We start from the raw sequence: 14,963 nt of genomic DNA, 5'->3' as shown, positions 1-14,963 counted from the left end.
ACCTGCATGCCTCAGTAGGTTGAGCATCTAACTCTTGATTTTGGCTCAGGTCATGACACCAGGGTCGCAGGATCGAGCCACAGATTGGGCTCCGTGCTGAGCGTGGAACTTTTTTGAGATTCTCTCTCTCTCTCTCTCTCTCTCTCTCTCTCTCTCTCTCTCTCTCTCCCCCTCTGCTCCTCTCTCATGCTTGCATCTCTCTTCTAAAATAAAATTTAAAAAAATTTTAAAAATAAAATAAAATACAGTAATCTGAATGTATCCTTAGTTGACATACTCCAAGGACAAAAAGAACTGCTTAGAAGATTTAGTTTTAGTTGGCATAATAATTCTAATCTGAATTTATATCATATCCTAATTGTAGGAGAGAACAAAGGAGTGAATATATTGATATTTTGGGAACTGAAGTTCTCTCTCTGTGGAAGAAGAAAAATGTAAATATGGGTTAGAGGAAGGAGAGGAAGAGCCTTGTGGCACTGTTTTGGAATAGGAGGTATTAATATATCAACTTATTTTTTTAATATATTTCCTGTTCTCCCATTGAAAGGACATAGAAGCAATAGTGTCAGTGAATACACCTATTCCCCATCTCGAGAACTGTACAGGGTGTGAGATTTTGTCCTACTTACAACTTAATAAACTAGCCTGCCATAGTTTCACGAATGCTAGCAGAACACAAGGAACTCTTGGGTTAGCAACAGAGGATTTTTCACAGAAATAGCAATCACCAGAGTATCAGCATTTGTGCCAGCTCCCCAGCCCTAATTCCCACAGGACAACATGGAAAGAACCAGGTGATGTCTGTACATGCAATGGATTCTGTTGCAAAAGGACCCTGAACCTAAGGAATCCAAATATTATAGAATGAGAAGACTATCTTGCAGATATTTCTATTCCATTCTACATAATTCACCCCAGAGGACATTAGTTTTACTATATTGGACAGTAAGCAAACTAGTCTTTATCTCTACCTTCTAAGGCTGTTCACTACATAAACATCCTTGAAAAAAGAGTCTAGAACAAAAGGCAATTACAGCATCACTCACAAGATGTACAGAAACATGAGAGAACCATGGAGAATTGTCTCCCAACACCCAGATCTTGCTGTCTAAATGTCACTCCCCACTTAAAAAAAAAAAAGACCACTTTGATAAATGGCTGATTATAAGTTTGGGGCAGGAAAAGCGCAGGTGAGTCTGGAATGTCTTAGTGTGTCAGAAAGTAAGGGAAGGCTGAAAAACTGATGAATACATTCAAAGGAACACAGGAGCTAAGACAATTTGAGCATCAAAAAGAGTAAGTACAGGGGCACCTGGGTGGCTCAGTCAGTTGATCATCCAACTTTGGCTCAGGTCATGATCTCACTGTCCATGAGTTCAAACCCCACGTGGGGCTCTGTGCTGACAGCTTGGAGCCTGGAGCCTTCTTCAGATTCTGTGTCTCCCTCTCTCTCTGCCCCTCCCCCACTCATTCTCTCTCTCTCTCTCTCTCTCTCTCTCTCTCTCTCTCTCTCTCTCTCTGTCAAAAATAAATTTTTTAAAAAATTAAAAAAAAAAAAAGAGTGAGTACAGGGGCACCTGGGTGGTTCAGTCAGTTGAGCATCCAATTCTTGATTTCGGCTCAGGTCATGATCCCAGGGTCATGGGATTAGGCCCTGTGCTGAACATAGAGCCTGCTTAAGATTCTCTTTCTCTCCCTCCACTTCTCTCTCTCTCTCCCCTGCTGACTCTCTCTCTCTACAACAAAAATTTTATTTAAAATTTTTTTAATCTTTATTTATTTTAGAGAAAGAGAGAGACAGAGTCCACAAGGACATAGTAATCCTTTGAAAATGTGGTGGAGGGAGCTCATTTTTACAGAAGAATGCCAGCTAATAAATGAATAAGCAATGAAAGAATGAGAAAATAAATATGAATCATCAATGAATACCTGTTGGTTTATAAACTGGCCCCTGTACACAGAGGGCAATGAGAGACTGCATTGGTAATAGCTGCACAGCCCTCTCCTCTCCAAGCATCTTTCTCTTCTCTGGTACTCCTGTCCCACCCTCACCTCCCCAAATTCTAACTCTGTCTCCTCAACTCAGTATATTGTTTTTATCTGTCTTCACTCATAAATGTGCCCCCAAAATAAACATGAGCTGGATGTGATAACTACCAGCTTTCTGTGTGGCCATTGCCTTCTTTCCCTTTAGATTTCATCTCATTTCCTTAATTCTCAGTTATGTGGACACATCATCTTAATTTTAACACTTTACCTTGTCATTATTTATATTTGGACCATGACTGACTAAAAGTTACTTCACAAAGGCACAGGGGTTTTGTAGCACTTCCCTGTCTATTCTTCCCACACAGGTTCTTACACATTCTTACGGCTAACCTCACCCTCATCTCTGTGGAGCCCTTAAAGGTAGAGTGAAGAGTGGTACAGTCCATTATTAAACAACATTACTGTCAGAGGCTCACACAAACACACAGAGAACCCACGAGCATGTTCAAAACCCTTTCCCATATTCCAAGACTGAGTTATATCTTCCAACTCAAGAAGGTAGGGGTATCACTAGCAGTTTTTCTACCACTCAAATGATCCCCAGCTCCTGAAGAGGGAAGTATACGCCAGACCCCAGGGAGAGGAGCAGGTGAGAGGAGTTCTTCCCACCTGTTTTGTTCTGAGGGCTTGCACACAAAAAGGATTTGGATCCAGGCAAATGAAGCTTTATCTACCTGCCTATCATTCTGTCTATCTCTCCACACATTTATTAAATGTGTTGGATGAGAAAGCCTAAATGTGGTTTCAGTGGTTTGGGGAATGGCAAGTGTGTATCAATAGAATGTCATATAGTGGAAGTATAGATAGATGTTCCTACTAGGAGTAGGAGAGCAGTGGGAACAGCCTGAGACAGGGCACAACATGGTAGGTTTGAGCATAGAGCCAATTCCTTAAAAAGCGGCCAGGATGCCTGCTGAGCATCAAACAAGATGCCTCCACTAGTTAAGAAGATGAAAAAGGAACCAAGTGATAGAAAGTTTTTAAGGGATCTTTAAATGACAACACAGTAATATTCATTTAGGAGTACTCATTAAATATTTGTTAAGTAAACGAAAAAAAGTCAGAAATGCTAAATTGTTATAACTTTGCCATTCTGCCCCCTTAATGTCTGGAAGAAATATAAACAGGTATCGGTCATTAGCAGAAAGAAGACAATCTTACAATTCAATCATAAACACACATAGAGTCCAAAGGGTACAAAACATTTTTTTACTATCTAACATAGGCTGGTGTGTACCCAGAAGCCTATTTTTCTTCCTTATTCCTACCCAGCCTCCCTGTCACTTCTCACCTATTGCATCCTTTCCCTACCAGGGACCCATCCTTCTAGTGTCTTTTGTGATCAGGACTTGCAAAGTTTTTTTTTTTTGTTCCACTTTCTAGTGCAATAGTAGATTCTCAGGTTCTTCATAAAGAACTTATTAGTTGACTTATTAGTCAGCTATTAGTTATTAGTCAACAAATTAGTCAACAAATAAAACTGTCCTGATAATTGAAAATAATTTCAATCTATCTTTAAGCTAAAAGACTCCTCCTAAATGATAAGGTGTAAAAGAAAATAGAGGAACCTGTTCTGCCAATTAGAAAAGCCTAAGAAAGCTAATCTCTCCAGGTGAAGATCGAGATATTTCTATAATTTAAAAAATCTAAACATCTTATGTTCATAATGTCTGAGGGAGTCGAAGTAAGACTCCGCTTTATGCCTTCACCCATGTTATGTCTTTTTCCTAAGTCAGAGAGTACACAAATGGTCACCACCTCAAAGCTGCAAGGACCCTGCAGCCTCCGTTGATAACTCCTCCAGTGATGGAGGGCCCTGTCACTCTAGTGAGTGTGTTATATTGTATAAGATGCTGTGATACAACACCACAATCCTCTTTCCACACCCTCTCTGCCCCTTTTAGGAGGAAGGCATTCATTCTCCACCCTGCTGGGAATGCTGACTGGTGAGACTCTCAGCTGAGTCCCTCTTCAGAAACTGCCCTCAGCTGGAGAGTCACTTTTCTGAAATGATAAGATTTAAAAAAAGCCTATCCCTTTTGCCTAAACTCAGGGCAACTCTGCAGGATAATCCCATATCAAGCCCACAGGATTGACTGTGGCCCTTGTTGACGCTGCACTGAAGTTCAACTTCTTCCTCTGCCCAGTCCTGCTCCCTTCACTCTCCCCACTGTTGATCCCAACAGCACTTTCCAGTAAACTTCCTACATGGAAATCTCCATCTCAGAGTCAGCTTCCCAAGAATCCCAGCTTGCAGTATATATTAAGTATAAATCCTCCTTCATATAAAAATTTCTCCATATCCTAATTCTAACCTCAGAAGCTGTACTGGATAAAACAATCACTGTTCCATATAATGGCCTTTCAGATATTTGAAGGCATTTATTGTATGTCTTGAGGGGAGCACTCCAACCTTTAGAGTTTGTGAGAAGGCAGAGGAACCTGATGATACAACCAGACGAAAGCCAGGAGAGTGTAGTGTCTGGGAGAGCATGCCTGCATCTGAGCTGCCAAGTACTGCTGGAGATATTTCCACCCACAGGACCCATGGGTTCCATAGACAATTTCTCATAACCAACCTTGAAAACACTTTGCATTAGTTTTCTATTATGCAAACAGTTCCTACATTAAAAAAATTACCATAAACTTGGTGTCCTTAAACAACACTCATTTATCAGCTCACCATGCTGTAGGTCAGAAGTCCAGGAGGGCTCAACCAGGTTCTCTGTTTGCGTTTCACAAAAGCAGAATCAGGGTTTCTTTTGGGTAAAATCTTAACAGGAGGGCCTGGGAAAACATCTTGTTCCAAGTTAATTCAGGTTATTGGCAGAGTTTAGTTGCTTGTATTGTAGGGCCAAGGTTCCCATTTCCTTGCTGGCAGTCAGCCAGGGCCACCTTGTGCTTCTAGAGGCCCCCACTTTCCTTCGTGAATAGTCCCTTCCGTCTCTAAATGAGCGATGTCTTGGACAGTTCTTCTCATGTGGAACTCTCTAACTTCCTCTTCTGCCATCAGTCAGAGAGAGCTTTTTGCTTTTAAGAGCAAACAAGTAGCTATAGGTACATCTCACTTTAAGAGAGTATAACATATGTAAACCCAGATTTATTATGAAAACATAATTGAATAGTGATCTGTAACACTACAGACTTCTCGTAAAGGAGGAAGGGGCACCTGGGTGGCTCAGTCGGTTAAGCGGCCGACTTTGGCTCAGGTCATGATCTCACGGTCCGTGAGTTCAAGCACCGCATCGGGTTCTGTGCTGACAGCTCAGAGCCTGGAGCCTGTTTCAGATTCTGTGTCTCCCTCTCTCTCTGCCCCTCCCCTGTTCATGCTCTGTCTCTCTCTGTCTCAAAAATAAATAAACGTTAAAAAAAAATTTTTTTTAAAAAGGAGGGAGGAGTTATCTAATAATTACAAACAAAAGATAAATTACTAAAAACTTAAGATAAAGCAGTAATTATCCAGTATAGTTACACAATAATTATTCTTATATAAAAGATTTGTAATGGGCCTTTTAAAAAAACAGGTTATCCGTGTATCCTTAAATAGTACAATATTCTGCCAAACCACTTATGTATATCTGAGAATGGAAATCTAAAAGAGATCACTGAAAATTCTCACCGGTAGAATTCAGTTACTAAATTTTCTTCAAATGATTCCTTTTACATATTTATATGGGACTACCTCCTGATTCTAAAAGTAATATATATTTACTGTATAAAACTTTGAAAAACACAGAAAAGCATTAAGGAGAAAATTAAAATCACAATTCTACTTCCAGATGCAATCATTTTTAAGATTTGGTGAATATCCATCCAATTTCCTAACTTTTACATAGTTAACAAAGTCTGAATATATGGTTTTGTCTCCAAAATATTTGCTAAAGTTTAAATCATAAATATTTTCTCACGCCATTAAGCATTCTATTTAAATTTCATTTAAAAAAATTTTTTAACGTTTTATTTATTTTTGAGACAGAGAGAGACAGAGCATGAACGGGGGAGGGGCAGAGAGAGAGGGAGGCAGAGAATCGGAAGCAGGCTCCAGGCTCTGAGCCATCAGCCCAGAGCCCTACGCGGGGCTCGAACCCACGGACCGCGAGATCGTGACCTGAGCTGAAGTCGGCCGCTTAACCGACTGAGCCACCCAGGCGCCCCTAAATTTCATTTTAGTAAATACATATGTTTCATTGTATGAATGGACTTTAACCTATTTAAGTATTACACTAGTTTTGCATACTTATACCTTTTACATATTTGTTATGATGACATACAGTAATGAACATCATGATCTCCATTTTTTTATTATTTCTTTAAGGTTAACTTCTGAATCAGGGCACCTGGGCGTCTCAGTTGGTTGAGCATCCAACTTTGGCTCAGGTCATGATCTCGCAGTTCATGAGTTCCAGCCCCACACTGGGCTTGCTGCTGTCAACACGCAGCCAGCTTCAGATCCTCTATCCTCCTCTCTTTCTGTCCCTCCCTTGCTCACATTTTCTGTCTCAAAAACAAATAAAATAAACCTTTAAAAGAAGATTAATTTCTGAATCAAAAGACATTTCTAGATTCTTGAAACTCTTGGACCAGGCAGAGTGTAGAGCAGAGGTGAAACAAGACAAAGGATGTACTTAACAGAAGGATTAAGTGAAAGTCTATATTCATTAAGAGATGAGATTGCCATCGCTCATCCTTTTTTATCCACTTGGTTCCCAGAACACTGGCAGCCAGGATTCAAGAACCTAATCCAAGAGAAAAGTCCTACATATAGTGACATTTGGAAATCCTACAACAAATAGCCAAGTCTTAACTAATAACCCTACATCTTAAAGTCTATCACTACTTAATAATTAATCTGCAATCTATAATCTATAACCAGTGATTTATCCACCATTATGGTATCAGACAGAATAATTTCACTGACCTAAAAATCCTCTGTGCTCTGCCTATTCATCTCCCCCCACTCTCCCTGGAAATCACTGATTCTCAGTTTTGGCAATCATGAATAAAACTCCTATAAACATCACATCTTTTTACTTTCATCATAGCTTTGCCTTTTCCGGAATGTCATACAGCTGCATCATTCAGTATGTTGCCTTTTCAAATTGGCTTTTTCACTTAATAATATGTATTTAAGATTCCTCCATGTCTTGGGGCTCCTGGGTGGCTCAGCAGATTGAGTGTCCAACTTTGGCTCAGGTCATGATATCGTGTTCATGGGTTCAAGCCCTGAGCCTGACAGCTGAAAGCCTGGAGCCTGCTTTGAATTCTGTGTCTCCCTCCCTCTCTGCCCCTCCCCTGCTTATGCTCTATCTCTCAAAAATTAAAATAAAACATTAACAAAATTAAAAAAAAAACATTCCTCCATGTCTTTTCACAGCTTCATAGCTCATTTCCTTTTATCAATGAATTATATTCCATTGTCTGGATATACCACAGTTTATCCATTCACCTACTGAAGGACATTTTGGTTGATTCCCAGTTTTGGCAATTATCAATAAAGCTGCTATAAGCATCCACGCGCAGGCTTTTTTTGTGAACATAAGTTTTCAATTCATTTGGGTAAATACTGAAGAATGTGATTGCTGGATTATATGGTAAAACTATATTTAGTTTTGTAAGAAACTTCCAAACTCTCTTCCAGAGTGGCTATACCATCTTTTATTCCCACCACCAATGAGTGAACACTCCTGTTGCTACACATCCTCATCAGTATGGTGTTGCCAGTGTTTTGGACTTTAGCCATTCTAATAGGTGTATAGTGGTATCTCATTGTTGTGATAATTTGCAATTTCCTAATGACATACGCTGTGGCTCATCTTTTCATACATTTATTTAACATCTGTATATCTTCTTTGGCGAGGTGCACGTCAGGTCTTCTGCCATTTTTTAAATCAGGTTGTCCCTTTTCTTATTGTTGAATTTTAAGAGTTCTTTGTGTATTTTGGATAAGAGTCCTGTTTCTGATATGTCTGTAGCAAATATTTCCTCCCAGTCTGTGGCTGTCCTCTCATTATCTTGACAGCATATTTTGCAGAGTTTTTCATTTTATTGAAGTCCAATTTATCGATTTTTTTTCATGACTCATGCTTTTGGTGTTGCATTTAAAAATCGCCATATCCAAGGTCACCTACATTTTTCTCCTGTTATATTCCAGGGTGAAGTGTATTTTTAAAGCTCACAGATCCCAAAAGAGAATATGGACATTAGATTGGACAGCAGCCACTTTTTATTCGTCCTTTTCTCTGAAGACTAGAACTCAGCCTGGCACATCACAGGTAACCAATATGTTTACCAAGATTTATGAACGTATGTCGCTTCTTTAGGCAGAATTTAAATTCCCACCAACAACTGAAACCTAACTCGCTTCTCTTTCCCACTCCCTTTCCACTCTTCCTTGGGCAGCCGGAGCCACGGGGAGCCTTTCATTGCCTCCTCCACTCCTCCTCTGCTCACGGTCCTCCAAGCTGCAGGTGGTAGCTTCCTTTTCTGGGGGCGGTGCCTGGACACCGGTGTCCCTCGCCCGGGACAGCCTTACTGTCCTGGAAGGGAGAGTGAAGAGCACTAGGCGGCGAAAGAGCTCAGCCTTGGACAGCCGGGCCGGAGGCACTGGCCGGCTCGTCGCGCGTGCAAGGGACCTCGAAGCGTGGTCAGACAAGTTGGAGGGGTGAAGGAACCAGGACGCGGAAGAGGGGGACCGAGGGCTTGGCCAGCCCCGGCGGAGGTGGCGGCCGACAGAGCACCCACCTGCCCCCGGGGCCTCCAGCGCCAGGGTGGCCGCGCAGCCCGCCTCGGGGCTCCAAGATCCGCGCGGGTTACCAAGAGGGCGAAGGACGGGGACAGCCGTCGCTGCACACCGCTGCCTTTCAGTCTCAGGTTTTTGAGTGTCCAAAGCTGACAGCCTTTTCTTTCAGCTCGGGGTTCCCCAGCCGCGGCCCCAGCTGTGCCCGAGGCAGGCGGCGCTGCGAGTGCCGCGGGAGAGCCCTCGCCTGTGACCTATTGTACGCTTTTTGCAGCGAGTCTCAAGTGGGCATGTTTCAGGTGGGCAGGTCCAGCATCCCCAAACCTGCCCCCCGGAACCTGGAGGACCTGGACTCTGTACAGCGCGTCCTCTTACACAGGTCAGTGCTGGGCCGGGGGGCCCGGGAAAGACCGCCCTCTGGTCCGGGGGATTATGGCGAGGGGAGGGGCAATTTTCCTGCGGGGGGGTGGGGGGGGGGCTGCGGGAAGAGTCTTGGGATTCTTCCTGCTGTGCTGCTAGTCGCGGGAGGCCGTTGGGACCTGCACCCCACCTTTTCCAGAATTGGATGCTCCGGATCCACCCGGTCTCGCCGCTGGGAGTCTGGCCCCGGTACCGGGTTATCCACCCTCCTCCAAAAAACACCACTTTCTAAAGAAGAGAAAAAACAAGCAAAGCTGTTCTTTAAACACCTCTACACTTTCTCCAGGAAAAAATAGCTGAGAGTTTCGTTTGGAATTTGGTTGTGATTGGAGTTAGAATGAGTCACTTTTTAACAAATCTAAATCGTTAGCACACACACACACGCACATACACACGCCACACACGCGCACCCGCGCGTCTACACGCAAAACTACACAAAGGAAATTTAAGAGTTCCTCTAAGAAGGATAAGAACCGCAACTTTCCGTAAACTGCTAGTGTATTAACTTACTGCTGGTACCTTCGTCCAACCGTATACTTTATGCAAAATAGACCAAAGAATATTAAATTACATGGTAACTATGATGGGTTTATAGAGCAGAAAGAAGTAAGAATCCACATGGAGAGCAAATTTTCTTTCCATTTTAAGGTTAAGAAAGGATGGATGAAATGTCAGGCACTTAATGCTGCTTTAAGTCCAGGAAAGCCGGGCCTTCTTAAGACATAATATGGGGGAAACTTTTAGAAATATATCAAAAGTATCTCTTGAATACTTTTGTGGTGAGAAAGAGTAAGTGGCCCTTAGTACATATCTGTCAGGGGGAGGTTTATGTGAGTTCTCTCATCTGTAAACGTTTCATGTGACCCTTTTAAGTCTTTGTACAAAACCATATGAGCTGTAGAAATCCTGTTCTGTTGGAAGTGTGAGTAAAAAAAGAAAGACATTGTGCAAGAAAGAAATTGGGTCTCTTCGATTTAAAAACCGTCTTCTGAAATCTGCAATTTTCCACAGTTGATTTCCTTTATCCCTCCCCCAAGAGAGCCCCTGCCATATACTATAAAATATTGTTAAATGAGTAGCTAAAAGGGGTTTCTGCTAACTTCCCAAAGACAGATCCCCCCTACATTTGATAAAATTACAGTCCAGCAGTAATCCCCCAAAACATTAACTAGAACCTCATTCACAGCATGACTTTGATAAAGCAGGGACGGGTTTTTGTTTTAAATGCTTAAGACCCTGTTGCAACAGAATTTCATATTTTAAATGTCAGGTGCCAAAAAATTCCAAACTGATTAACACTACAGGGTGTCAGATCCAAAGCACAAATGCATCTGAATGAACCACTGTGAAAGAATATGTTTAAACTATAGTCATCAAGACTGAAATGATTATTTCAGAAGTAAATAGTGGAGTGTTTCTGGAATAAACCTGCTCAGTATATGAAAAACTACTCTACTACTCTATCTGAATTACAAATAACTGCTCCCACATGGTATAGGAACCCATGGAATCTGAAACTATAAACGTGTTTGTCAGTATCATGGCTAATGATGCTTTATTTTTAACATGGTGTGAAAGTCTTTTTGCTTTTGCAATGTGTCATTTTCATTAGTGGTTATTATTTAATGTTTTCAAACATACTTATTAAAAAATATGAGACATCTGTAGAGGTTTCTCTTTCATTTAATGAAGCTATATTATCATACAAGTTCCTATTTCATCAAATGTCTTTTACTTGTATATATAAATTGAGACATAGTGTAATAGAACTTAGAGAAACCAGATAACTTTTAAATCATGTTCATCTACTCACTATAGCTCTCATTGACTAGTCCAGAGCATGGCCTATTTTTTTATATCAGTTTTATAAAGTTTTTATGTTTTTCCTTTAAAATGTCCCTTGTAAGATATCCACAAAATTCTGGCAATTGCATTAAAGAAAACAATAGCCTTGAGCCATAAGAAATGTATAGACAAGAGAAAATAGCAAGATGATTCTATTTTGTTTTTACATCTTATTTTAAAGGATAAATCTTCTGAGTGTTTTTTTAATTACTTATGTATTTTCTGTTGTGAATATGGTTTTCAAAATGTAAAGCATTAAACTGCTGTGCTTTTTTTTTTAATGTTTATTTATTTTTGAGAGAGAGAGAGAGACAGAGCTTGAATGGGGGAGGGGCAGGGAGAGAGGGAGAAATAGAATCCAAAGCAGGCTCCAGGCTCTGAGCTGTCAGCACAGCATGCCAGACGCAGGGCTTGAACTCACAAATTGTGAGATCATGACCTGAGCCAAAGTCAGCCACCCAACTGACTGAGCCACCCAGGTGCCCTTAGATTGCTGTGCTTTTGAAAAAGATGCTCCAGCCAAACCCAAAGTGAAGCAAAGTTGCAAACTTTTCTCTGCATGAGTGAAGTGTTAGCTACAAAATATGGTCAAGACTAAAATAACAATAGCTGGGATAAAAGACCATACTGCTTTTCGATTAAAAGTTACATATAGGTTGTCAGAGTCAGGAAAAAGCTTCAAGATTGTCTCTCAGTTACTTTTACTTAAGTAAATTAACACATATTTGTATCATCTTGATTATAAGAAGTACCCAAATGATTATATTAGGGTTCATTAGTATTTTTGCAGACTTAAAAAAAAAAAAAAAACAACTAGGTACAAGGCTATTGCAGTTTAAACATTCCCTTGGAGTCCTATTTCTGTTGTGCACTAGTTGTGTGACTTACAAGACTTTTGACTTGTCTATGTTTTCCTGTTCTTCCTGTAATATAAAGGGATAATACCCACTTCATTGGGTGGTGGTGTGAATTTCAGATATGTAAGTGCTGTAAAAAACTAAAGATCTGTAAAATACAAAGGATTATGTTAACCAGTGTCCTAAAAAATTAAAACAAAGCACAGAACAATAGGTATTCTTAGAGACTCTGAGAAAATTCAGCTAAGTGAGTTTTGCCCAAAGCCTAATGGCTAATATATGGGGCTGGTCCAGGCCAGAGTGCTAGTGTGTTCTAACATCTAAGCCAGCAAAGAAAATGAGCAAGAGGTGAGTCTCTGAAAATGTTTGATAACCTAAACTTCATACTTTTGCCAATAGCAAAATAGCATATTTTAAATATCTCAAATATCCAGAAGCCTCAGGGGTAAAGATGTGCCCCATTAGATAATATTCCTGATGAATAAAATATCCTTTAATAAGTTCAAAAAGTAAAAACTAAAAAAAAATACTGAAATAAAAAACATTTTTTTTTTTTTAAGTTTACTGAGAGAAAGAGAGACAGTGGCACACATGAGGCAGGAGGAGGGGCAGAGAAAGAGGGAGAGAGAATCCCAAGCAGACTCCTAGCTATCAGCACAGAGCCCAACACGGGGCTTGATCCCACGAACACCTCGAGATTGTGACCTTAGCTGAAATCAGGAGTTGGATGCTTAACCAACTGAGCCACCCAGGTGCCCCAAAATCAAAAACATTTAAATATAGCATATAACACACACTCCTCTATTTCTTAAAGTGTGGGACATTAGATTCCAAGGACATTTGGTTCTTAGCAACCCTGTACAGTACCCAGGGATTATTATTGTCGTTTTCAGATGATGAAACTGACTTTGTCCATATTCACTTGGTTATTAGTGCCAAAATCAGGATGAGAATGTGGATTCTCTGACTGGAGGATGCATGGCACTTAGGGAATATCAAGCATTTTCACGATCTTATCAAATTACTGTAGGGTTCGACAATGCAGTAATTTTGTTTCTTTCTTTCTTCTTTTTTTATTTTAGATGCTATTGAGGGCACTTAGCACTCATTTATACGCTATGAGTTTGGGGGGGAGTTGGTTTTTTGTAATTCTTGTGTCTGCTTTTTGTTTCTGACTTTGCTCTTCATTGGCGGATTGTCAGCCATCAACAATTTCTGCTGCTATTGTATTCCCGTTTTAAGGAGGCCTCCCTTCCTTCTGGTTGGCAGCTACTGATCTATGGCGGTAGAACATTTCATCAACTTTTTACAATGTGTAAATGAAAGTATAAAATGAGAATAACTAGGAGTAAATGAAGGGTTTGGGGTTGAGCTTTGTGCCATCTACCTCAGATACTTTTATGTTTACCTCTGTGTTCTCATCTGTATTTCATTATTATTCAAATAGAGAATGCATGATTTCTATGGAACAAGTTCCAAACATTTTAACAGGCAATTCCATTTTTATAAAGGAGAATTAGAATCTTAGATCATAATCCAATTCTATAAACATTGGATTGCTGAAATGTTATTCATTTATGACTATCTCAAATTTTAAAAATCCTACATTACGATGCCTCAGTTTTTAAAATGCTGTTTTGCTGGTCTACCGAATTATTATTCATCATTTTTTAAATGATTGGGGTTGTCAGGATTACCACATCCCTCATGAATTATTTCCATGTTCATAGTTAAGATGGTATTAGTTTCTAACAATGCTAAGTTCTGTAAATTTTTACCTTGCAGTTTAAAATTTTTTAATGGACATGACCTCATGTAGCCCTGTTTTCATTTACTTCTCATTGCTAGCTTCCGTTACCACTAGGCAAAGAACTTGAACCTGCCAAAAATACTAAATATTTAATTATGTTCTTATCTGGTGTATTTTATGTCAGAGTTGTGTTGTTTGCCTAATTGAGGGAGTAAAATATGAAAATAAGGACTTTATGTCATATATATATATATATATATATATATATATATATATGTATTAAACTAAACATACTTAGTTCTCAGAGATGGCTGGCCATCTGTGTAATGGAAAATAAAAATTGAGAATATACCCCAGTCTCTTTTAAGTCACCAGCAATTGCTAAGTATAAAACAAAGTCAGTATTTTTTAAAAGGCCCTGAAAATAGCAAGTTAATCTTTTCCATTCTTCATCCTCTCTAGTATATCTAAGGTTGTTAAATATTAATTTAGTACAAATATGACATATAAAGTTAGAAATCTGATAAGCATCACACCCTGAAGATTTAAATAAGAATATAAAATGATTGCTCTTATTTTTTCTTTTGTGAAAGATCAGGAAAGTGGTATCTTTCTGGGGGTGCAGATTTTGTCTTTTAATCTAACATATGGAAGTAGACTAGCCAAAGAAGTTAACTTAGAGACATATCTAGTGTGAAAAAGATTTCATAAAAGATACTTTTATGTGGCACCTCTTGCTCTTGTTCAAACTTATGTAAGATGAAAGACTGAAAACAACAACAAAAAAGACCCAGTTATAACTTCCAGGAATTTGTCATTTGGTAGCAAAGATTCCTAAATAATTTAGACATTAGGCAGACATACTCATTATAAAACTTTATTAGATATGAGGGGAAGGTGGAAAGAAGAATTGTCACTGAGATAGGAAAAGAGTGTGAGAAGTCTTCTTGAAAAAGGTACTATTAGAATTGGGTCTTGCAGGAAAATGTAGCATTTCACAATGAGAGAACTGCATGAGTAAAATAAATGATCTATAAAATAGTTTTAAGTTTTATTGATACTTTATGTGCTAGGGATCTTACATACATTGACTTATTAGACCTCCAAACAGTCCTATGAAGTACATATCAATATCTGAATTTACCAATAAAGAAAGTGAAGCTTGGAGAGGTTGATTTGCTCTGTCTGCCAGGCTCAAAATCAGGAGGTGGGAGTGGTTTCTAGCCTATTGTGGAAATGGTCAGTGGGCCTGCAGATATGAAGAATTAGAACTGGGGGTAGGCTTGGGGCAGTGTTTCCCAAGTTT

The sequence above is a fragment of the Panthera leo genome, chromosome B1, assembly GCF_018350215.1.
Source record: "Panthera leo isolate Ple1 chromosome B1, P.leo_Ple1_pat1.1, whole genome shotgun sequence".
Classification (NCBI taxonomy): domain Eukaryota; kingdom Metazoa; phylum Chordata; class Mammalia; order Carnivora; family Felidae; genus Panthera; species Panthera leo.
This window is presented reverse-complemented; position numbering follows the sequence as displayed.